The sequence below is a fragment of the Cricetulus griseus genome, chromosome 2 (assembly GCF_003668045.3).
Source record: "Cricetulus griseus strain 17A/GY chromosome 2, alternate assembly CriGri-PICRH-1.0, whole genome shotgun sequence".
In the NCBI taxonomy this organism is placed as follows: Eukaryota; Metazoa; Chordata; class Mammalia; order Rodentia; family Cricetidae; genus Cricetulus; species Cricetulus griseus.
The window spans coordinates 168,820,588-168,845,094 of NC_048595.1; positions in this window are offsets into that span (position 1 = coordinate 168,820,588).

Consider the following 24,507-nt stretch of genomic DNA (forward strand, 5'->3'; position numbering starts at 1 on the left):
AGTTTTTCTTAGTATGTTTTCTGCTGTTGTAACAAAATATACCAGATGAGATAAATTGTAACTAACAGAAGTATATTTTGCTTATGGTCCTTGAAGCTAACAACATATAATGGTGTCTCCCCAGTATCCACTAAAGACCTTCTTGCTGCATCCTAGCACGGCAAAGGACAAAGGGAGATATAACGTTTCCTAGATCATCTTTCTCTTCACTTTCTTATAAATACACTAATGCCTTTATCTCCCCCATAATATCATCTAATCCTAATTGTTTCCACCTCCAAAATCTCTTTACATATGGATTTGGCATAAGTTCCCAAAATATGAACTTTGGCAGGGACGGGATCACATTCAAACTACAGGAAGGTCAAAAACAGAAAGGCTTCAAGTATGTTCTGATTGGAGAATGCTAACACAGGAATACTAGGCAAGTTGTAAGTGGCTATTTCTATGTGATTATTTGAGGCTGGATAAACAATTGGCTTTCTCCAGTTATACTAAATTGGAAACAGGAATAGAAACTAAGATAACTGTCAGAAATGAGTACTGGCTGTCTTGGGATGATTGTAGGAGAGGTTATTGTTTGGCTTTTTTAGACAAGCTGATAAAGATGGTATCTAACTCCCTGCAAGTCTGGCACAGAAAGCAGGCTAGCTTCTGCCCTGACAAATAGAAATAAAGGGCTGGTTTCCTGGACTGCTGGTTGCAGGTTATGGGTCACAGTTCTACTTTTATATATGCCTTGCCCACTGTTCATTGTATATTCAGTCTCACAATAAATGCCCTTATAAACACAGACCAAAAGAAATAGCAGCTATTGTTAACTGCCAGTATCCAATAGCCTGCAAGTGAGGGTAGAGGATGAAAATGAACTCATTTTTATTTTACACACACACAAAAAAAAATTTAGAAAAATTAAACTGTACATCCAAGCAAAAGCACTACAATCCATTCCACTTTATTGGTTATTTGCAGAATCTGATGAGACTATTTGATTATTCATCTATCTGCTATTTTTCTTTTCAATTTTTTATTTTCTGAGAAGAAACAAATACAAACATCTACTAAGCCCTACTTTAGAAGCTCTAGTTGATGTGTTCTGCATTAAGCTTAAGGGCATCTCCTGTTCAACTGAAATCTTCAAAACTATCTCTTCCATTTGCCACTTATAAAAGTGTGAACTGAGTGACTAATATGCTTGTGAATTCCCTCTCCCTAAAATAAGTGAAAGAAAAGCATTATGAAAGGAAGGTAATTAATTCAAGTTGAATTAATGTTAGACTTAAAATCTTTGTTTTCCTGGGGACAAATACCTGTAGGGGTGTGAGATATACTTAATAGGGAAAATGCTCTGGTTACATTTGCAGTTTTATGCCACAAATGTCATGTGGGGAAATTCTCTGTTAACTAGAAAATCCCAATAACCAAAATAACTCATCCACACAACTTCTGGAGTTAGGAAATTTTACTATAGTCATCTATTTTGGCTCTTCATTAAGGAACTTGCATGTGAGAATCATTTTAAGTATGTTTTCAGAACATCACAATTGCTTTCAGTATTACTGCTGTACCCGGTGCATAGCCTCCTACAGCTCTCAATATATTGATTGTATCAGAACTGTTCATGCTCATGTATCAGGTACTATAATATAAAGACCATATGTCTATGCTCCTAATGTCCTTGTAAGTATCTAAACTATAGATGCTTGGTACTCCGAAAGAGCATCAGAATCCCCAAGGCATAATGTAGGTCAGAAATAAACTAGTTTAATTCATTCACAACACAGTTGTATGCAATAACCAAGAGTACAGTGACATTTGTTACAAACTCAATCTCTCAATTTAGAAAAGAAGAAAAGAACATAATGATTTTTCAAGCCAAAAATACTATATTTTGGAAAAGTTCTATAGATGGTGACTTCTTCCCCAACTCAAGAAAGATGAGAAATTATTTCCCATTGGGATGATGAAGATAAGGCCCCACATTTCAAATCCACATTAAAATATATACTAAAGCCATTTGCAGAAGGTTTAATATACCACAAATCAAGAATACACAGTAGTTCTGCTTGCAACATCGTTGCCCCTACCTAAATGAACTGAATGTATTATAGACAAGTGTCTGGCTAGCTAATGCTATATTTGAAACACCTTTCTACAATGAAATACAACACAAAATTGAGTCCTCACTCTGATATAAAATTTGAATACTTTATTACTATATGAGGCAACCAGGGTGTGTTTGGGTGCAAATAAAACTTCTAGTCATTCCAGGCTTCACTGGAAGTAGTGATCCCTTGTGGAATCAACCTTTCTATGAGAGCTAAGCTGTTAGGAGCCAAGAATCCTCTGCTTCTGTTTGTACCTCTACGTTCAAGCAAGTATATGATGAAATAGGATCATATCCACCCTTACTTGGCCCCTCCAACTCCCAGTATCACAATCCCTATTCCCACTGCAACACATCATCCTCCAAACTTCTTGTCTTTTTTTTAATACACTACTATGTCTAGTTAGTGCTGCTCATTAAGCACATCCACTGGAGCATGGGAAACTTACCAGGGGTCACGTTCTCAAAAAGAATGGTTTCACGTCCCTGGGCCATTGACTGTAACTCCTGAGTAAGAGGGAATGCTCTATGTCATCTATGCCAGAATTTTAAATGGTTTGATATTGTATAGGTCTTATGTAGGAGTTTGTGATTGTATTAACCATGCCATATCCATAACACAGAATTTCTCAGTGCTCTTCCCTATCCTTCAGCTCTTATATTCATTCTTCCTCCTCTCTCTCCATATTACCTGAGCCTTGGTGATAGTGGGTTGATATAAATGACTCATTTAGCACTGACCACTTAAGTCTCTTGTTCTTAGCACTTTGACTGGTTAGACATCTCTCCTCTGACTGTTGCTCACTGCAGTAAGAAGCTTCTCTAACCCAGGTTGAGAGGAGCAGTCTACAGCAATATACAATTAGAAGGCAACTTGACACCATGACCATTTAGCAAAATAACAATTGAAGACCTACCCAAGGGCCTATGAAATGCCCCCAGCCATGGGCTTTTGGCCAGGAGTACAGTACCAGAGATGAAATTCAGACTCTCAAATCCAATCAGAAAGTAAGTGGCTACTTATCCCACAATAGTAGCTTCACTATTGCACCTGTGGGTGATTTTTTAAGATTTATTCTTCTTTCATACATTACATCCTGACCACAGCTCCCCCTCCCTTCACTCCTGCCACCCCAAGATCCACTCCTCCTGTATTTTCCTTCAGAAATAAAAAGCAGGCCTCCCAGGTATATCAACAGAGCGCAGCATAGCAAGTTACAATAAGACTATACACAAACCCTCATATCAAGGCTGGATGAGGCAACCCAGTAGGAGGAAAATGGTCCTAAGAGACAGCAGAAGAGTCACTCCAGTGGGTGCATCTTACCTGGCATGTCAGTGTTGCAACATACAGGTCCAGCACTGGGTAAGATCATTGATGCCTTTCTCCCCCAGCAACCTGCAGAGTAGCTCCTGGCACTATGAAAGCTAGCCATCAGAGAGGACTTTTTCTTTACTTTAAGATTGATTCCTCAACAGACAACAGCCCAAGGGTTTGGTGTCCTCAGCAATAGGGTCTTTCTGTGTATTTATAATGTGTAAGAGAGGGCAATGGGAAAAGCCTGTGTTGTTTTAGAGACCTCAGGGGCTTTAACTCCTAGGGACAAGCCCTTATGCCATGATTTTCATTTAATAGGCCATTTCCTCTGAGAAAATAGCCTCATGGGAACTTGCTAGTAAGGAAACTAATTTCAAAATAAAACATTTTAAAAAATGAGTTTGAATTGAATTATCATGCAGCTTCTTTGCATCATCCTCCTATGCTCTGTGAAGAATAGTCATTTCTCCCATTTATAAATGAAATTCAGAGGCTGAATTATTCAAGGTTAAGCCTCTAGACAGCCATGATTTAAGCCCTTATCCATCACTCTCCGTGATGCCTTGAAGGCTATTTGATTTCAATAAGATTTCTCATAAGTCACCAGTTCTGCTACTTGTAAGTATAGACTAATTAGCTCTGCAATATTAGAGAAGTCATGTTAATCAACTCTGCTTTGTCATACTCAACCATAATAATGGGAGGGAAAATTGTGCCTACCTGTCCTACTTAAGAAGATGTTCTCAAAGCAAAATGAAGCAGCAATAGCCATGAGCATACTGCTTAAAAACAAGGATTGAAGAGTTAACTGCTTGACTACAAATCCCATGTGAATGGTTATTAACTGTACAGTCTTGAGAAGGTTGTTTAATATCTTTGATTTCTGTTGCCTAATCTGTAATGTAAGAGTAATAAGCATTCTTACCTCCTGGGATTGCTCTGAGGATTAAGTGAGATCATTTATATAAAGTCCTCACAAAGGTGCATGTGACAGAATTGTTGTATATATTCACTCTATTTGTTGACTGATATATTTCAAAACACCTAAAACCATGACTGTATGAAGCTGTATAATTATTGTTGCTACTGTCAGTTCTAAACAAAGTCAATAGATGCTGCTTTGTATATTTTATTTCCATCATTTACTAAATCATTCTAAGAATATAAGTTATTTTTTAGTAGTGAGCACTCTTAGTACGGAAAAGCATACATAAACTTGGAAACTTGCACATGTTGGGTTATTTTTGCAAAAAAGAAAATAGACTGAATGTGTTGCTTTTTTAATGAAATAACTATTTCTGAAAGAAACCCAGAGCCAATGAAAAATCAGGACTTGTACAGAGTAAAAGCCTAACAGAGGGTAAGGACAGTAGTGTTACCAGATCTGAAGAGACCCAAGACTATAGAGCAAAAAGGTAGACACTAATGATAAAGAACAATCTACAGTTAGTAAATATCCAAACTTTTTCATCTGTTTGTGCTGCCTTTTGTATGACAAAGGTAACACTAAAACAAAAAGCAAAAAGTCAAGCATAGAAAGTGATCTTCCTAGTGCTAGAGAAGAGAGAAGTGACTTTTGCAGAAGATGGAAGATGGACATCACAAAATTCTTAATAACAGGTTAAAATACAGTTAGCATGATGGATGGAAGCAGGGTAAAGCATTGTAAAGGGTCTTCTGCCTAGCAGTGTATATGGAGCAAACTGTAGATGAAGGTTTCTGTCCTTCCAGGTCCTGCCGCTATATACAGAAGGACATCCCCCATCAGTACACTTTGGGTATGACTTGTCAAGTAGAACCTGAAACCTTCCATTGTAAGTATAGCAAGAACTCTAGAAGTGACTGTCCATCAGAATAGATATCTTAAAGTTTATAAGTGGCAGTAATTGGGTGTGACCAATAAGGACTCTCTCTCTTTCTCTCTCTCTCTCTCTCTCTCTCTCTCTCTCTCTCTCTCTCTCTCTCTCTCTCTCTGTGTGTGTGTGTGTGTGTGTGTGTGTGTGTGTGTGTGTGTAGTCAGCAAGGTATATAGCATCTTCTTCAGCACAATGACTAATTGTCAGCTATTCCTCAAGATATAACCACTTGATTGCAGGTACTGGCTCTACCACATACTAGAAAGGTATCCCAGACTAGGTCCTCTGTGGGCTAATCTTACTCTTCTGCAAAAGTAAGCTAGTAAATGCTTGTCTTCTAGAATTGGTGTAAGAATCATAAGGGCTAACATCTAGGGTTATGTCAGACAGAATAAAACACTTAACACTATAAATTTGTTTTTTAACACTAAATTTTAACTATTATTTTCTGCACAAATAAACTTCTGGTTAATAGGAAGAATTATTTCTTCCTATTAGGTACCACATATACACAACTTTTAGGTACCACATATACAGAAAAATGCATTGACCCCAGTTGTACTAAAGAAGGTAGATGCAATACACATAAACATGAACTAAATGTCATCATCAAAAGTCATACTGGAACTGGGGAAATAGCTCAAAAGGTAAAAGTGCTTTCTACCAAGCCAGGGGACCTTAGATTAATCCTCGGGATCTAGATTGAAGATAAGATCTGACTTCTACAAGTTATCTGCTGATCTCTGCATGTGTTTGTGGCATGTGTGAATTCATAAACATGCACACATGCAAAATAAATAAATGTTATAAAATTTTGTACATACTGGAGAAGTGCTGTGTTCTGTGAATTTCCTGAGCTAAACCTTGCCTGTCCAAATAAAGGGACAACTTGGTATGCACAAAGACCCTATCTGCAGATGTTCTTTACAGAAATCCACCTACAGCATGAGCCCACGCTAACGTACACCTGTTCCATTCTTCCAGTGAGGCGCCAAACCTGACATTTCCCATACAAGCTTCAGCTTGCTATTTTCCCTCTCTTCAGAACAAAGCTGCTTTATTACAAGTTTTGCAGATGGTGTCAAGGTTCCTGTCGGCAAGACCAGATGGAATTTGGAGTTGGTAAACAACAGCAGAGATGTTAGGTCCTTAAAAGTCAGCTGGATGTTGTCAGGATACCATCCCATACTCAAAACTCTGAAGACTTGACTGTCATCCAATGACAGTACAGACCTTTTAATTCAGAAACACAAGCACAATGAAGCAAAGGAATGGGGCTAAGTTTTTAATAAAAAAGATGAAATGGAATATTCATTTTCACAGGAAAAAATTAAGGAGAATGAATGAGTGAAACAATGGGAGAGTCAAAATCACCAATTATTGCTGCTAGAAACTGACAGGTGATTACCAAAAATCCATGTATAAATCACATCAGGTCTTAGAATAAAAAGTGTCTGACTCTATTTTTCAAATATTGATAATCAGATTATGAATCGACTTCATCTCTTCATAATAAGTGCCCCCTGCCTCACCAAACCCACAAAATGTATGAGTGACATTGATTTCAGCCCCACCTACAGAAGACTGCCACTCTGCCAAGATATGAGTTTTAATTAATTGTTTGACAGTTTCATTCAATATGTTTTTGATCATATTCACCCCTGCTGCCAACTCTTCCTAGACCCACACCCACTCCTCTATCTACCCAACTTTTTTGTCCTGCTGTCATTTCAAACCCTTCAAGACCAATGTGTGCTCCCCAAATATTCTTGGACATAAGGCCTTCCACTTGATTTTGCTTAACTTACCAGGCACTACACTCTTAGAGAAAATGGCATCTCCATCTCCCAACAGCTAATTATTGCCAGTAGCTCCACAAATAAAGGTGTGAATTTATGCCAAACTGCCATGTCTGTGCTGAGATTTGATCTAGCTTGAGCATGCAATTGGCATTTTAATTAAACTTCACATTAAAATTGTGAGGCTCATTTAGCTGAGTGTGATGTTTATGTTTCCCCTTGTTATTAATATCTGCTGCCATACAAAAAGGACAGGGATTCCAGGGACTGTAATGACTGTGCTTCAAATTATACCTATCTCAGATTACACACCTAAGAATTCTAGAAGTTTGGTCATCATAACACTACTGAAGTCTCACAAGGACCATGGGAAACATGGAGGAATACTTATGATTTTTTTTCTATCTTGTTACCAAGAAGGCTGTGGATTACCTTAGTGAAACCTAAAAATCAGCACAGTCCTTTACAACATACAAACTGCGAAGAGAAAAATGTATAAATGAGCTAAGATGGATATTAAGAGAAAGGATATTCTCCAAGTGATGAGGTGAAATTGAACAAACCTGATACAGAATACTAAAATTTTGTTGTTTGGTGAGATCATCATTAGAGCAAAATAATCTCTCAGCCCTGAACTACTATGAATTCTGTACCACACACAAGGACCCTGGTGACCAACTTTTAACAAAATGGAGGCAGACAGTCATAGAGATGTCTACCTGTTCCAGGAGGAGACTGAATAGAATAGATTTCAAAGCAGTGTTAACACCAACTCTGATCAAGATCTCAAGGGTAGATGCTAAATGGGGGTCCATGCTTGATGTAAGGTCTCCCTGACCCCCTTGCATCCATAGAAAGCTGCAATAGTTCCATGAAAGAAGACTAAGAAGGAGAAGTTGGCCTAGGGGCAAATTCAGTATGCTAGATGGTGGACAAACTTCACCAAAAAATGTGAATAATCTTATGTTTTCTACCCAGGACCCCTCCTACATGATTGGAATGAGCATCATCTAAATGCCCTGCAACAGTGGGCTGCTGATTGGCTGAAAGTGACACATTAACTCAATGAGGATAGAAATAGAAAGGGTTCAGGAAGGAAACGGTAGACTGGGGAAAGAAAATGACAAGGAACACCTTCAGTCCCAGCATTTTTAGCACTAAGAAACACCCCGAGCAGAGCATTCAGTAAAGTGCTTGCCACACAAGCATGAGGATAAATCCCCAAAAGAGAGGTAAAAAAGAATGTGTATTGGTACATGTTTGAAATCACATCACAGGTGAATCCCTGGGTCAGTTGGCCTTCCTAGACTACATGGCAAAGTTCAGATCACTGACACACTCAAAAAAAAAGTATGTAGCACCCAAGTAATGATACCCAAGTTTGTTCTTTGCTGTCCTCTGCATACACATATACAAGGTACATATAAGTGGTGCGCATGCACGAGCACACACACAAACACACAAACACACACACACACACACACACACACACACAAGATGCCCACTTTATTATGGGAGAAGTGATCATGACAGGCATGGCTTTGGCTGTCATTACTCAATACTTCCCATCCATAGCTCTCACTATGCAATCAGTGAGGTCCATTGTAAAATAAAGTTGTAGGACTTCGGCCAAGGATCCCTGAATTCAATTTCTTGTTTTAATGGAGACATCATTTCATTCCATGGACTGTTGCATCCCAAAGCATTGCAACTCTCCTACCAGTATTCACTTAACACTTGGACAAGGGTCCAAGCATTAAAGGGTAAGAGACCACCACTGAGTTCCCACTAAAACATTATAGCCCCAGTAGCCAATGGCAAGGATATGTTAGAAAATGTGTTCAACCCTTGCCTCCCATGTCCAAGTCTCTAGACAGACAATGCTGTGCCCACCCAATAGTCACCACCCCAGATAGAGGATGACAACACTTACAGAAAAAGGACAGGATAAGAGAGAGATGGCAAAGCTCGAGACACAAAGAAACGAGAAAGGGGAGTGGAAGCACCTATCCAAAGAGGTAAAAAGATAGTAGAATACTGGTTTGTTGAGAAGTCAAGACTAAGCCTCTAACACATACTGTATTTTCCCATTGGACCTCATCCAAATTCAACAATGAAATTTTAAAGGCATTTATCATGGCACCCTCTGACCATTAAACCCCTACTGTAGGGCATATCTAAGCACAGACTCTACACAACATCACTGCTTCTATTAAAGAGCCAGGCCTTTCTGCTGGGCAAGAGGGATCCAGCAGCAACAGGATCTCAGTGGGGCCTCTGAGATACAAAAGAAAAACGTCAAACTGCAGTCAGAAATATCACATAAAAAGGAACTGGGCTTAAGAATGCTCAAGAAGCAAAGACTGCCCTCTTAGAGAACCACCATATGTACACTTGTACACTGAGGAAATCAGCAAATTCCAGACAGAAGAGAGGAAGCCACAGACAGCCAACAGATGGGATAAATAAACTCACCACATATACTAAGAAAATTCTCAAAGAGTGAAACAATGATTGCAAACACCCTGTTGAAAATACCAGGCTCTAGAGCTGCAGCTAGAAGTTAAACTTTTCATCAGTGAGATAAAACAGCTGAGAAAACACCAGAAGGGAGAAGGAGCATGGTCTGGCTCACAGTCTCAGAGACTTTGTTCCTTGGTCAGTTGTTCAGCTGTTCTTGACATGATAACACAGTATATCTTAATGGGAGAGTGTGGAGAGCAATGCAGAGAACTTCACAGGAGACAGGAAGCAAAGAGACAAAGAGGAAGAAAAGTTCAGCAAGGCAAGGCATGTACTTGTTGACACAGCTCCTGTGAATGTTACCTACTACTTTCTCCAATGCCATGCAATTATGAATGAATCAACAGATTAACCCACTGGCAGAGATATATACACTCCTGTGCACTTGCCTGTCAGTGATTGGGCTCATCTGCTGGGACCCAAATCTTCAGCACACTAAGCACTTTACCATTTGCAAATATGGTATGCCAGAAAATAGTCTCTTTTCTTGGAGCATCTTAAAGCCTTGACCCCAGTGGGGAAATCTCAGTCAAGGGGAGCTATGGAAATGGAAGCTGTTCTCTCGGCAGACAATCCCAATTAGTTCTGGACACAACCCAGTCTTTGCTGGGGTTAGAGGAAAATGGGGGGAAAAAAAAACAGGGAATCCCTGAAATGAGTGTGTGATGAAGAAAATGAAAAGAGCAGGAAATCTCTTAAGAACTAAAATGAAGTCATTTTAACTCCCAACGTGACCGAAAATTTTAAATATCTACCTAAATGGTTATTATGGAGGTCAGCTTCATTCCATGAAAGAAAGGAAAGTTCAACAAACCTCAATGTTGGGAAACAAAGCCACTGAGAGCCTATATGTGACAAGTGGGAACTTACCAATAAAAATGGCTGTCTCAGACTCACCTGAGTGGCCACTAAAGAAAATGAGGCCTTGATCTTACTTCTGAGAGTTTTAAAGTCATTTCCCTGAATACAAATTACATTTCCTCCATTTAGACTCTAGGACACACACCCATCCTGTGACTTCCCAGACAAAAATAGATGACCCGTGTCTCCTAAAATAAAAATGCTTAAGCAATTTGCAAATGAGTTGCTGTTACCAGTATTTGCAACAACTTCAGAAGTTTCCTAATTGTTTGGTTAAATTAATTCTAAGGCAGGCTGTGCCCTCTCTACAATATGATTTAATTAGATGTTCTCATATTAGACTCAATGAGAAATGTAGATTACCAGTAAACTGACGTTCAGGTAGATTGGCTCCTGGGCGAGTATCTGTCTAAATGACATCAAGGTTATGCCTTGGCAGGAGCACTATAATGACTGTTTGACCGATCTGTTCAGTGAAATAAACCACAAATCAGCTTAATATACTGAACATGCCAGTAGTCGTGATAAATGGACTACAAAAAGAATAGTTCCTATCATGTAAATGAAGTAGGAGGTTGTGCTCTTAATGTTGGGTGTGGGGAAAGTACAAACTTTGAGGTATGATCTGTGTCTCTGGACCTTCTCAAAACAGTTTTGTGTTGGAGTGGCAAGCAGAAAACTGACCTTTATAGCATGCATCGCGAAAGCTGGTAAGTCACAGCTACTGAACAAATCCTGCCCAGGTAGTGATCCTGTAAAAATAGATGTTAAGTGGGACCCCATTGCACCCACTTGTTCCACATTGCCTAGGGCTGCTTTGAGGATTTGATGGCAAGAGTTGAGTAGCTGCAAGGACACTCTGGTCTGAAACAGAGACGCTCTGACCCTTTGCAGAGGAAGCTAACTTCCCCGGCTGCATCCCAGATCTCTGTCTTCTATAGCCTACACTACACAGAAATAGCTACTTCTGAAACTCTCATTCTAACCCTCAGCTCCACTATATAATAAATAACTGTTAACAGTCATCAATGAAGCTTCACTTTCAAGTGATGAAAGTAGTCCTCATTATACCATAATCTCATTAGAGCTGTCCGTGGATTTGCTATTATAATTTCAGCTAAGCACCTGCGTGCTGTGCTGAACCTCCATTCCCAGATCAAGAGCTTACACTAGACTTCACAAAAGCTTCCTTTTTACTTTGATACATGAAAAGGCAAACATGCATGTCTTTTATGAAGGAGAATGTTTTCATTTTCAAAAGTGAGACTTCTTATTTGTTATCTAATACAAAGTGGTCATCCCTGAAATGATATACACAAAAAACAAAAGCAAGAGACAGTAGGTTACATCTGAATATTTGTGCATACATAATACATGTATGTATGCATGCACACATGTATGAATGTATGTGTGCATGTATATGTATGTATGTATGTAAAAACAACAAAGTAAAAGAGACTATTAATTTAAGAGTTGGGACATGAGAGGGCTGACTTAGAGGAAAGAAAGAGAAGGGGGAAAGTGATGTAACAATTTAATTAAAAATGAATTAAATTTTAAAATACACATACACACACACATCTTAACTCCTTAAAAGTCACAGACATTCCAGGATCCATGAGCTCCCCCTTGTTCAAGTCAGTTGTTTCTGTGGGTTTCTCTAGCTTGGTCTAGACCCCTTTGCTCATCACTCCTCCCTCTCTGAAACTGGATTCCGGACTTCAGCCCAGTGTTTAGCTGTGGGTGTCTGCTTCTGCTTCCATCAGCTACTGGATGAAGGCTCTAGGATGGTATTTAAGGTAGTATCAATCTCATTATCGGAGAAAGGCATTTAAGGTAGCCTCTCAACTATTGTTTAGACAGTTAGCTGGGGTCAACCTTGTAGATCTCTAGACATTTTCCTAGTACCAGATTTCTCTTTAAACCTATAATGGCTCCCTCTATTATGGTATCTCTTTTCTTGCTGTCCTCTATTCTTCCCCTGACTCTATCAGCATAGGGGTGTTCAAGACCCCCTGAATGAGGATGTCAATTTGGAGGTCTGGTTAATCTGTGGGGCCTCTGGTAGTGGATCAGTATTTATCCCTAGTACACAAATGGACTTTGAGAGCCCACTTCACATAGAGAGATGATCTTTCAACCTAGACACACCAGGGAGGGTCTGGGCCCTGCTCCAAATGATATGACAGACTTTGAAGATTCCCCCCATGGAAGAACTCACCCTCCCTGAGGAGCAGAAAGGGGATGGGATAGGGGGTCAGTGGGGGGGGGGCAGGAGAGAAGGAGAGGCAACTGGAATTGACATGTAAAATATGCTTGTTTCTAATTTAAATTAAAAGAAAAAAGTCATAGACATCCCTTTAGAAGCCTGCCTCCTTTTTTTCTTAGTATTTTTCTTTTTTCTACTAATAAATTTATTGAGTTTTGAGAATTTCCTACAGTGTGTCTTAATCATATTCACTTTTCACTACTCACCCCAAGTTCTCTCAAATACACCACCTCCCCCCCCCCCAAACACACACACACACATACACTTTGTGTCTTCTATCTTCTTGGGTTTTGTTTTCATTTCTGTTTTTAAGAAGAGATTATCTTGCAGTAGATGGCCTGGTCCTCTGGCTCTGACTATCTTTTCGTCCCCTCTTCTGCAGTGTCTCCTGAGCCTTAGGTGCAGGGCATATTTTATAATTGTACTGACTGGGGCTGGGCACTCTACAGTCAGCAGCTCTCTGCATTTTGACCAGTTGTAGCTTTCTATAACAGTCTCCATCTGCTGCAAAAAGAAGCTCCTTTGTTGAAGGCTTGGAGCTACACTTATCTGTGGATACAATGCAGTTAAGAATTATACTGGTTTGGGAAAATAGCAATAGTAGGGTCTCATCTGGTTTCTACAGTCTTACAAGCCATGTGTAGTCAGCTATGATTACATGCCAGACACAAATTCCTGTCTACTGTAGGGGTCTTAAGCCCAACAATTAGGTGATTGTTGGTTGTCCCCAATATATATGCACTATTACATTTTTTAGAATTTCTTCCTGTGGAGTCATTGTTATGGTTTATTGGCAGGATAAGACTTGACACCTATCATTAAGGTATCCCATTGTATATGTTCAATATCCTAAAGGAAAGTAAAAACTCAGGGTAATAAGTACAAAATATGAATTAGACACTCCAAGTGCTTATAGACTGTCCACACTGTCCAGTCTCTTTTCTTACAGACAGCGTCTCAGTATCAGCCTGTTCTTCTAATGAAATGTAATTTCAGAGAAACTAAACCATCAGCTTTCCATGGGATGGACCAACATTTTAAGCCTTGATAAATATCAATCTAGGATGTGCCACAGATTTCATTCAATGAGATGTTGAGGAAGCAGGTGGGGATGGGGGACAGGAAGGAGGAACTTCAAAGAAAAATTTTCTTCATTTTAATTAAAAAAATAAATCTCTTATCTTTCTAGTGACTATCATGACTAGAGTTATTACAGGAACTCTTACTGCCATCTTCTCGCCAGTCTTGGATGAAGCAACCCCAAGTAAGGCGAGAGAACCAAAACTGGCTCAGAAAGGATATATGAAGCTCACCCCACTTCTGGGATTTTTTTTTACTGTAGAGGAAACATATGTTTCCTGTTTAGTCTCGTTTTATTTATCAGTACTAGCCATAGATAAAACACAACTAATGCCCCAATAAAATAGAATTTAAAAAATTAATCCCCAAGAAAATAATAACTAACTTCTCTTCTAATCCAACATAATGAACTGGGGGATGCTGAGTGACTGACTTGAACATTTATCACAAACCATTTGCAGTGGCTAGGGAGATGGCTCCATGGGTAAAGTGCTTTCCAAGAAAACCAAGGATCTAGCTGGACATTGGTGGCTCACACTTTTAATCCCACCACTCGGGAGTCAGAGGCAGGCAGATCTCTATGAGTTCAAGGCCAGGCTGGTCTGCAGATTGAGTTCCAGGGCAGACTCCAAAGCAATGCAGAGAAACCCTGTCTCAAAAACCACCACCCCCCAAAAAAGAAAGCTGAGAATTTTAGTAAAGACCCCATAAATGAGACTCCTGGGGGCCCACTGGCTAACCAGTCTAATCAATCAGAAAACTTAAGGTTAGGTAGAGGCTCTGTCTCAAAAACTAAGATGGAGAAGAATCAGGGAAGACATCAGACTGTTGTTCTCTGGTCTCCATATGCACATGCACACACAGACACTACACATGCACACACATACACACACATACACATGGTCTATACACACATATACATGCACTACATGCACACATATAAACATGTACATTCTCTGTCTCTATCACACATACACACACTGCAGGTATTCTTATAATGTGCTACGACCTCAGTGTGTCCCTCACCTTAGTGAGGGTAGAGTTCTCATAAATAGAATAAACACTCTAAAGCAGACTCCAGAGAGCTATGACACCCACCTCATACAGAGGCCAGAATGACTACTATCAAATCAAGCACAAACTAAAAGATTATTGGTCTGCATACAGTGAGATCGAGACCAAATACACCATTGGCAAGAGTATGAAGTTTTGCAGACACTCTGTAAAACAAGATAGCTATTTTAGGGCTGGAGAGATGACTCAATGGTTAAAAAAGAACTTGTTGCTCTTGCAGATAATCCAAGTTTGACTTCCAGCACTTACACAGTGACTCACAACCATCTGTAACTCACGTTCCAAGGAATCCAACTCCCTCCTTCTGACTTCCATAGTCACTAAATATATATGTGTTGTACATATTTAGAGCAGGCAAAACGCTCATTCATATAAAATAAAACAAATCAATATAAAATAGTGAAAGCTTCATTTAAAAACTAAACATACTACTAAGGACACTCCATCAGAAAATTTGCAGACTCAAGGTCAGTCCAGTAAACTTAGTGAGTCTCTGCCACATAAATGGATAAAAGATAGATAGATAGATAGATAGATAGATAGATAGATAGATAGACAGATAGATAATAAGTTTGGGCATATAACTGAGTCCTAGAATACTGGCCTAGCATTTCAAGGCCCTGACTTTAATCCCAAGTTCCACAAAAAAAAAATTAAGCATAGATGATCCAGAAATTCTATTTCTGGGAAGATACTCAAAGGAAGATAAAATGGAGACTCAGTCAGGGCTTTACAAATCTGTGTAGATAGCAGCACAATTCACAGCATCCAAAAGGCAGAAACAGCTCTAGTAGCCATCAACAGGTGAGTAAGTCAATAGAAGTATAGATCTGGACATTTGTACATACAGTGGCATATGTGCAAACTTCAAAAGTAAGGGTAGCTAAGCTGGGTGATGGTGGCATACACCTTAAATTCCAGTACACAGGAGGCAGAGGCAGGTAGATCTCTGAGCTCAACACCAGCCTGATCTACAGAGTGAGTTCCAGGACAGTCAGAGTTAGCCAGAAAAACCCTATATTGGAAAAAAAGCATGCATGTATCTTGAAGGCATTATAAAACCTTGTATGGCTCTGCTTAGGAAATAAAAAGTGTTTGGACGAAATTTTAGGAACAGGAAATATGGTGGTGATTACTAAGAGCTAGGATAGGGGACCATGAGAAACTGCTTAACAAAGACAGAGTTTCAGTTCCAGAAAATGAGGATATGGTTGATTGACACAGCAAAGCAAGTGGACCTTGCATACCTGAACCATAGTCTTAAGTTATGTGAATATTTTCCTATGATTGAAAATAAAATTCCACAAATATCATCAGTATTCATTCTACTACAAATTTCTATGAAAATATCATGTCTATTAATGCCTTGTTGAGAAGTAGCAGGTTGGTGTCTTACCACACACCCATCAATTACATACACATTCTGTTTCAGAAACACTGAAATGTAAAGAATCCATTTCTCTTAGAATAAGCACTATTTAGAATCCAGGGTTTTCACACAAGTCACTCACAACAACCCCCTAAACCTTAGGAAACCTTGGTGGCTGCTTTGCTCCTGAGTCTATTACCTCATAATCGTCATGGCAGAGGCTAAGACATTTTTCTTTGAATGCATTTTCTAGCTCCAACCCTCACCAGACTGATTTAGAAAATTAACTTGTCTCTCCAGAGCCACTTCTGAATTAGAATTAATGTTTTAAGTCTCTTTGACCCACACCCAATCACTCATACACACAGGGACAGGAAGGAGGTGTATGCCACAGAAATATTTCCACACTTGGAATTTAAAACAGAAGCACCACAATTTTTCCAATTACAGAAAACTTTCCAATAGGAGAGGGGGAAAAAGAATAATTGGATGCTTATCCCACAACAACATTTTGGCTGATTTAAAATCATTGAACCCCATTAGTTTTACCCTTGTCCTAAAACAACAGAAGGTGTCAGTGTGACACAAGAAACCCTTGAGAGGAAAGTGGTAAACCTTTCATATTATGACAAGGGAAGATTTACAGGGAAGACAGAAAGGATGTAAATTCAGCAAGTGAAAGATTAAAATGCAGCATGTATGATGTCCAGTTCACAGATCCTCTGCTTTTCTGAACACTAATGTGTTGACATTGTTTACTCTTACAACACACAAGCAATGAGTTAGCAGGACATGCCATGTTTGCACCATACCCAAAGTAAGAAAACACTAACCAATAAATACTACCATAGTGTACATGGTCCACGGTGCTCTGCACAAGGAGGGTGTAATGGGAAATTAAATATACATATAGTGCAGCTTAGTGGCTAAGAAAGACTAGTTCATTTTGTGAAACTCCCCCAGTTCAAATTTCAGCTCTGCACTTATTAGCTTCCAAAGCTTTAATGAGTTTCTTAATCCCGTTGTCTCTTCATCTGTAAAATGGAAATGAAAATAGCACTTAATTAATAGAGTCTGATTGACAGGAAAGAGTAAATAACACAGCAGAGATACCAAGTACATAGCCGTGCACACAGAACTTTTCAAAAGTAATGAGCATTTCTTTGCATCAGAAGTTTAAAAGATATTGAAAATTTACTGACCTAACCTTTTTACTCTAATTACAGTAGCACTTGCTTGTATAAGCATGATGGGTACACTCTCAAGTTAACAGCTGATTGGGCAATGGACGATGGTTCTTAAACCACACATTGAGCTTGCTCAGTGCAGATCACCAGTTGGCATCCCTGAAGTTCCTGGTTCAATAGATCTGAGACATGGATGAGGATTTTTAGTTCTAGCAAATTTCAGGGTGTTATTGATGCTTCTAGTCTGAACATCACACCTCGTGAGCTAATTGTCTGTACTGTTCCACTCTAGCCATGACTATCATCTTCCTTTCCAGACTTTCACTCCCAATGCTGTCCTTTATTCCAGAGCCCAACACTGCATGCCTCATTCTCAAAACTGGCTGTCACTCTGTTCTGGTAAACGGTACTATGGAGTTATGTATCTTAGTGTAAATGACTAACAAAGGGCCATTTCTCTTTCCCCTTGCCTGGGCTCTGAGCCCACAGAAGTTAGACCCTGTAATTCATTAGATCATGGTCTCACTAATCCTATGTTCATGCAGCTCCCTCAGAAACATAGAGCTCCACATGCCTGGGAACCGTCTAATAGAATACCTGTCTACCTTACTTCTGGCTAGGGCTCCCATACCTTATTCCATATAAAGACTATACCATCTGAGGATATCCAAGAAGCCATCTGGTAGATTAAAAGAACCTGACCTTCTAGTATTCCTATCCAAGTTACTCTTAGGTATTTTTATTAACAAGAATGCCATGTGGCATATTTCACATGCACACACAGATGTGCTAAATGAAAGTGTTGTTTATAAACTATGATTCATTTGCATTTTATTTCATCAAGACAAGGAGCAGAATCTGGCTTTCTTCACACCAATCACTAATTTTCTATTTTAAAGTTTGGTATGTTTTCCATAATGAGCTGAATCAAAAATCTCTTTGAAGAATACATATTTATATTTTTTTTAGAATTTGGATTGTTTGCACTTAAAACACCAATTAAGTTTCTTTTGTCTTTGATTTCATAGTTTCACCAAGTCTGAATGCTAATTTTTCCTTATTTGCAAGAATTACAGGCAACTTCATACTTAGCTCAGTGAAAGGATAACCCTTCTTCAACACAATCAAAATTTGACAATGGTTCAAAAACAACATCTTGCTTGCCCCCGCAATGCCCTCCACTTGAGGTGAGTATGTAGCCTGAGTACAGGGCCCAACTCTCCCCATCCTCTCCTTGGAACTTCCTTGGTCAACTCCACGGTTAGTGGACCCACTCCAGCACACAGAACCATATGAAGACTGCCGTCGTTGCAGTCTTGGTTCCCCTACACGCTCTGCTTGAGGTGAATGTGGGGCCTACTCAGGCTCAACTCCCCCCATCCTCCCCTTGAAACTTACTGGGTAAGCTGCACATGTAGTGTACCCGCCCAGGCACATGGGACCATTCAGAGCATGCCCTCATCTAAGTCTTGGACCCCTACTCTCTCTGCTTGAGTCTTGGCCCCCCTATGCCCTCTACTTGAGTGGACCCACCCCAGCACACCAGAGTCTGCCTTCATCACAGTCTTGGTCCTCTGCTTGAGAACTCCAAGACAGCTATGACCCTCCAGATTTGCTGACATCAAAGTCTTCACCCACCTACAGCCACCAGGAGACCAAAAGAGAGAAACCCCACCTGAACCCATTGGAACATGGGTGGGAAGCTGACAGTATAAAAACATATTCAAAAATAGAAAGACCAATATGACACCACCAGAATCTAAGGACTCTACACCACCAAGAACTGAACCTCCCAACGCAGATGAAGCAGAAGAGAAGGACTTTTAAAAATTTATGAAGATGATAGAGACTCAAAGAGAGAAAATCCATTAAAGAAATGGAAGATAAAAACAAACAAAAAAGTACAGAAAGTGGAGGAAAAGACAAACCAAAAACTTAAGAAATAAACAAATATCTTAAAGAAAGCAAGGAAAGCCAAGAAAAAACAACCAAACAACTGAAAGAAACAATTCAAACAGTACAAGGCTTGAAAGCTGAAATAGAAACAATAAAGAAAACACAGAATAAGGGAATGCTGGAAATAGAAAAGCTGTGTAAATGATCAGGAACTACAAGTGTAAGTATAATCCAGAATATAAGAGATGGAAGAGAGAATCTCAGGTGTTGAAGACTCACTAGAGGAAATACAGTCATCAATCAAATTAAGTCCAACAAATTCCTAACACAAAATATACAGAAAATATGGGACATCGTGAAAAGGCCAAACCTAGAATAATAGGTATAGAAAAAGGTGAAGAAATTCAGCTCAAGGTTACAGAAAACATATTCAACAAAATTGTAGAAGAAAACTTTCCCAACCTAAAGAAGGATATGCCTATGAAAGTACAAGAAGTGTACAGAACACCAAATAGACTAGACCACAAAAAAAATCGCTAACCACCAAACTTAAAGAATAAAGATAAAATATTAAGACCATCAAAGGAAAAAGGCCAAGAAACATATAAAGGCAGACCTACCAGAATTACACCTGACTTCTCAAAGGAAACCCTGAAAACTGTAAGGTCCTGGATAGATGTTCGACAAATGCTAAGGGAACATGGATGCCAGCCCAAAATACTATACCCAGCAAAGCTTTCAATCACTATAGATGGAGAAAACAAGATATTCAATGATAAAACCAGATTAAAACAATACGTAGCCACAAATCCAGCTCTATAGAAAGTTCTGGAAGAATACTCCAAGCAATGAAGTTAACAACACTCACAAAAACATAGGCAATACATAATCCCATTATACCAAAAGCCAAAACAAAAAAAGAGGGGGAATCCATACATAATACCACCAACAGCAACAAATGCAAAACAAACAAGAATTAACAATCAATGGTCATTAATATCCCTCAATATCAGTGATCTTAATTCGTCTATAAAAAGACACAGGCTAACATAATGGATAGGATGGCAAAATTCATCGTTCTGATTCATACAAGAAACACTCCTCAACTTCAAAGACAGACATTACCACAGAGTTAAGGGTTGGGAAGAGATTCCATTCCAATCAAATGGACTCAAGAAAAAAAAAATCTGGTGTAGCAATCCTAATATCTAACAAATTAGACTTCAAACTAAAATCAGTCAAAAGAGATGAAGAAGGTCATTTCATATTCATCCCATGAAAAGTCCATCAAGATGAAGTCTCAATTCTGAACATATATGCCCCCAACACGCAGGCATCCACATTCATCAAAGAAACATTACTAAAGCTCAAATCACACATAAAACCTCACACACATAGGGCTGATTTCCAAAATATACAATGAACTCAAGAAGCTTGACACCAAAACAACAAGCAATGAAATTAAAAAGTGGGGTGCAGAATTAAATAGAGAATTCTCAACAGAGGAATCTGAAATGGCTGAAAGACACTTAAGAAAGTGCTCAAAGTCCTTGGCCAGAGAAATGCAACTCAAAACAACTCTGAGATACCATCTTACACTTGCCAGAATGGCTAAAATCAAAAACAACAATGACAATCTATGCTGGAGAGGATGTGGAGAAAAAGGAACACTCCTCCATTGCTGGTGGGAGTGCAAACTTGTAAGACCACTTTGGAAATCAGTATGGCAGTTGCTCAGAAAAATGGGAATCAGTCTACCTCAAGATCCAGCAATCCCACTCTTGGGCATATACCCAAATAATGCACACGTTCATACAACAAGGACATGTTCAGAGCAGCATTGTTTGTAATAGCCAGAACCTGGAAGCAACCCAGATGCCCCTCAAATGAAAAATGGATAGAGAAAATGGTATATTTATACAATGGAGTACTATTCAGCAGAAAAAAACAATGGAACCTTGAAATTCACAGGCAAATGGATGGAACTAGAAGAAACCATCCTGAGTGAGGTAACCCAGTCACAAATAGACAAACATGGTATACACTAACTTATATATGAATTTTAGACATAGAGCAAAGTATTACCAGCCTACAATCCTCTTCACCAAAGAAACTAGGAAACACGAAAGACTCTAAGGGAAAAATGCATGACCCCAGAGAATGGGAAGGGGCAGGAAGGTGGCTAATAGGGTGAATGAGGGTAGGGGAGAGGGAGCTGCCAGAGTGAGAGGAGGAGAAGAGGATGGGAGAGGAGAAAACAGAGGAGCAGAAATGTTGAGTTGGGGGAAGAATAGAGGATAGCAGGATGAGAGATACCATATCAGAGGAAGCCATTATAGGTCCAAGGAGAGATCTGGCACTAGGGAGATTTCCAGATATCTACAAAGATGACATGAACTGACAATCTAGGCAATGGTGGAGAGGATAATCTAAATGCCCCTCCCCTATAATGAGACTGATAACTACTTTTTATGCCATCCTAGAGCCCTCATCCAGTGACTGGTGGAAGCAGAGGCAGACACCCACAGATATACACTGAACTGAACTCTGGAACCTAGTTGCAGAGAGGGAGGAATGAAGATCAAAGGGGTCAGTACCAGGCTGGTACTGAAACCCACAGAAACAGCTGGCCTGAACAAGGGAGAGCACATGGACCTCAGAGTACTGTCTGGGAGGCCAGTACAGGGCTGATCCAGACCTCTGAATATGGATGTCAATGAAGAGGCCTCTGCACTCTAGGGGGCCCCTGGTAGTGGATTAGTATTTTTCCCTGGTGTAAGAAGGGACTTTGGGAGCCCATCCCACATGAAGGGATGCACTCTTGGCCTGGACACATGGGGGAGTGCCTAGGCCCAGCCCAGGATGATGTGGTGGACTTTGGGGAGCCACTGTCAAGGTCCCTACCCTGCCCCTGGAGTGGAGGATGGATGGGGTAAGGGGCAGGTGGAGGACTGGGGATGGGTTGGGGGTGGGAAGGGAGAGGGAGAAGGGATTGACATGTGAAGGAAGCTTGTTTCTAATTTGAACTAACAAAAAATAAGAAAAAAAACCTCATACACTTATAGTGGGAGACTTCAACACCCTACTCTCACCACTAGATAAGACCACCAGACAGAAATTTAACAAAGAAACAAAGGAACTAACAGAAGTTATGAACCAATTGGGATTAACAGACATCTATAGAACATTCCATCCAAACACAAAAGAATATACCTTCTTCTCAGCACCACATGGAACCTTTTCTAAAATTAACCACATACTCAGCACATAGGAAACCTCCAGAGATACAAAAAATTAGAATAACCCCCCTGTATCTTACTGGATCACCATGGTTTAAAGTTAGAATTCAACAACACAAATTGCAGAAAACCTACAAACGCATGGAAATCGAATAATGCTCAATTGCACAATTCCAGTGTCAAGGAAGAAATTAAAGACTTCCCAGAATTCAATGAGAATAAAGATACAACTTACCCAAACTTTATGGAACACTTTGAAAACAGTGCTAAGAGGAAAATTCATAGCACAAAGTGCCTACATAAAGAAACTGGAGAATAGTCACACTAGAGAATTAACAGCACAACTGAAATTATTAGAACAAAAAGAAGCAAACTTACCCTGGCAGTAAGATGCCAGGAAATAATCAAATTAAGGGCTGAAATCAATAAAGTAGAAACAAAGAAAACAATACAAAGAATCAATGAAATGAAGAGTTGGTTCTTCTAGACAAGCAACAAGATAGACAAACCTTTATCCAATCTAACAAAAAGACAGCAAGAGAGCCTGTATATTCACAAAACCAAAAATGAAAGGGGGGACATAATAATGGACACTGAGGAAATCCAGAGAATCATCAGGTCACAATTTGAAAACCTGTACTCTACAAAATTCAAAAACCTAAAGAAAATGAACAATTTTCTGGACAGATATCACTTACCAAAATTAAAACATGAACAGAGAAGCAATTTAAATAGACCTATAACCCCTAATGAAATGGAAGCTGTCATCAAAAGTCTCCCAACCAAAAAAGTCAAGGGCCAGATGGTTTCACTGCAGAATTCTACCAGAATATCAAGGAAGAGTTAATACCAATACTCCTCACAATGTTCCACACAATAGAAGCAGAAGGGTCATTGCCTAACTCTTTTTACCAGGCTACAATAAACTTGGTACCCAAGCCACACAAAGATACAACAAAGAAAGAGAACTACAGACAAATATCCCCTGTGAACATTGATACAAAAATACTCAACAGATTACTGGCAAATTGAATCCAAGAATACTTCAGAAAAATCATCCACCACGATCAGGTAGGCTTCATCTCAGGGGTGTAGGAAATTGTTCAATATATGAAAACCTATCAATGTAATCCACCATATAAACAAACTGGAAAACACGATCATCTCACTAGATGCTGAAAAAAGCCTTTGACAAAATCCAGCACCCTTTCATGATAAAGGTCTTATAGAGATAAGGGATAACAGAAACATACCTAAACATAGTAAGAGCACTATACAGCAAACCAACAGCCAATATCAAACTAATTGGAGAGAACCTCAACAGTATTCCTCTATAATCAGAAGCAAGACAAGGCTGTACCCTCCTTCCATATCTCTTCAATATTGTATTTGAAATTCTAACTAGAGCAATAAAACAACAAAAGGAGATAGATCAATGGGATATGAATTGGAAAGGAAGAAGTCAAACTTTCATTATTTGCAGATGATATGATAGCTTACCTAAATGACCCCAAAAACTCTATCAGGGAATTCTTACATCAGATAAACACCTTCTGCAAAGTGACAGGATACAAGATTAACTCAAAAAATCAGTAGCCTTACTATATACAGATGATAAATGAGCTGAGAAAGAAATTAGAGAAACATCACACTTTAAAATAGCCACAAACAACATAAAATATCTTGGGGTAACATTAACCAAACAAATGAACCACCTGTACAACAAGTACTTTGAGTCTTTAAAGAAAAAAATTAAAGAAGATACCAGAAAATGGAAAGATCTTTCATGCTCTTGGATAGGAAGGATCAACACAGTAAAAATGGCAATCTTGCCAAAAGCAGTCTACAGATTCAATTCAATTCTTCACAGAGTTGAAATAACAGTTCTCAACTTGATGGAAAAACAAAAAACTCAGGATAGCCAAAAAC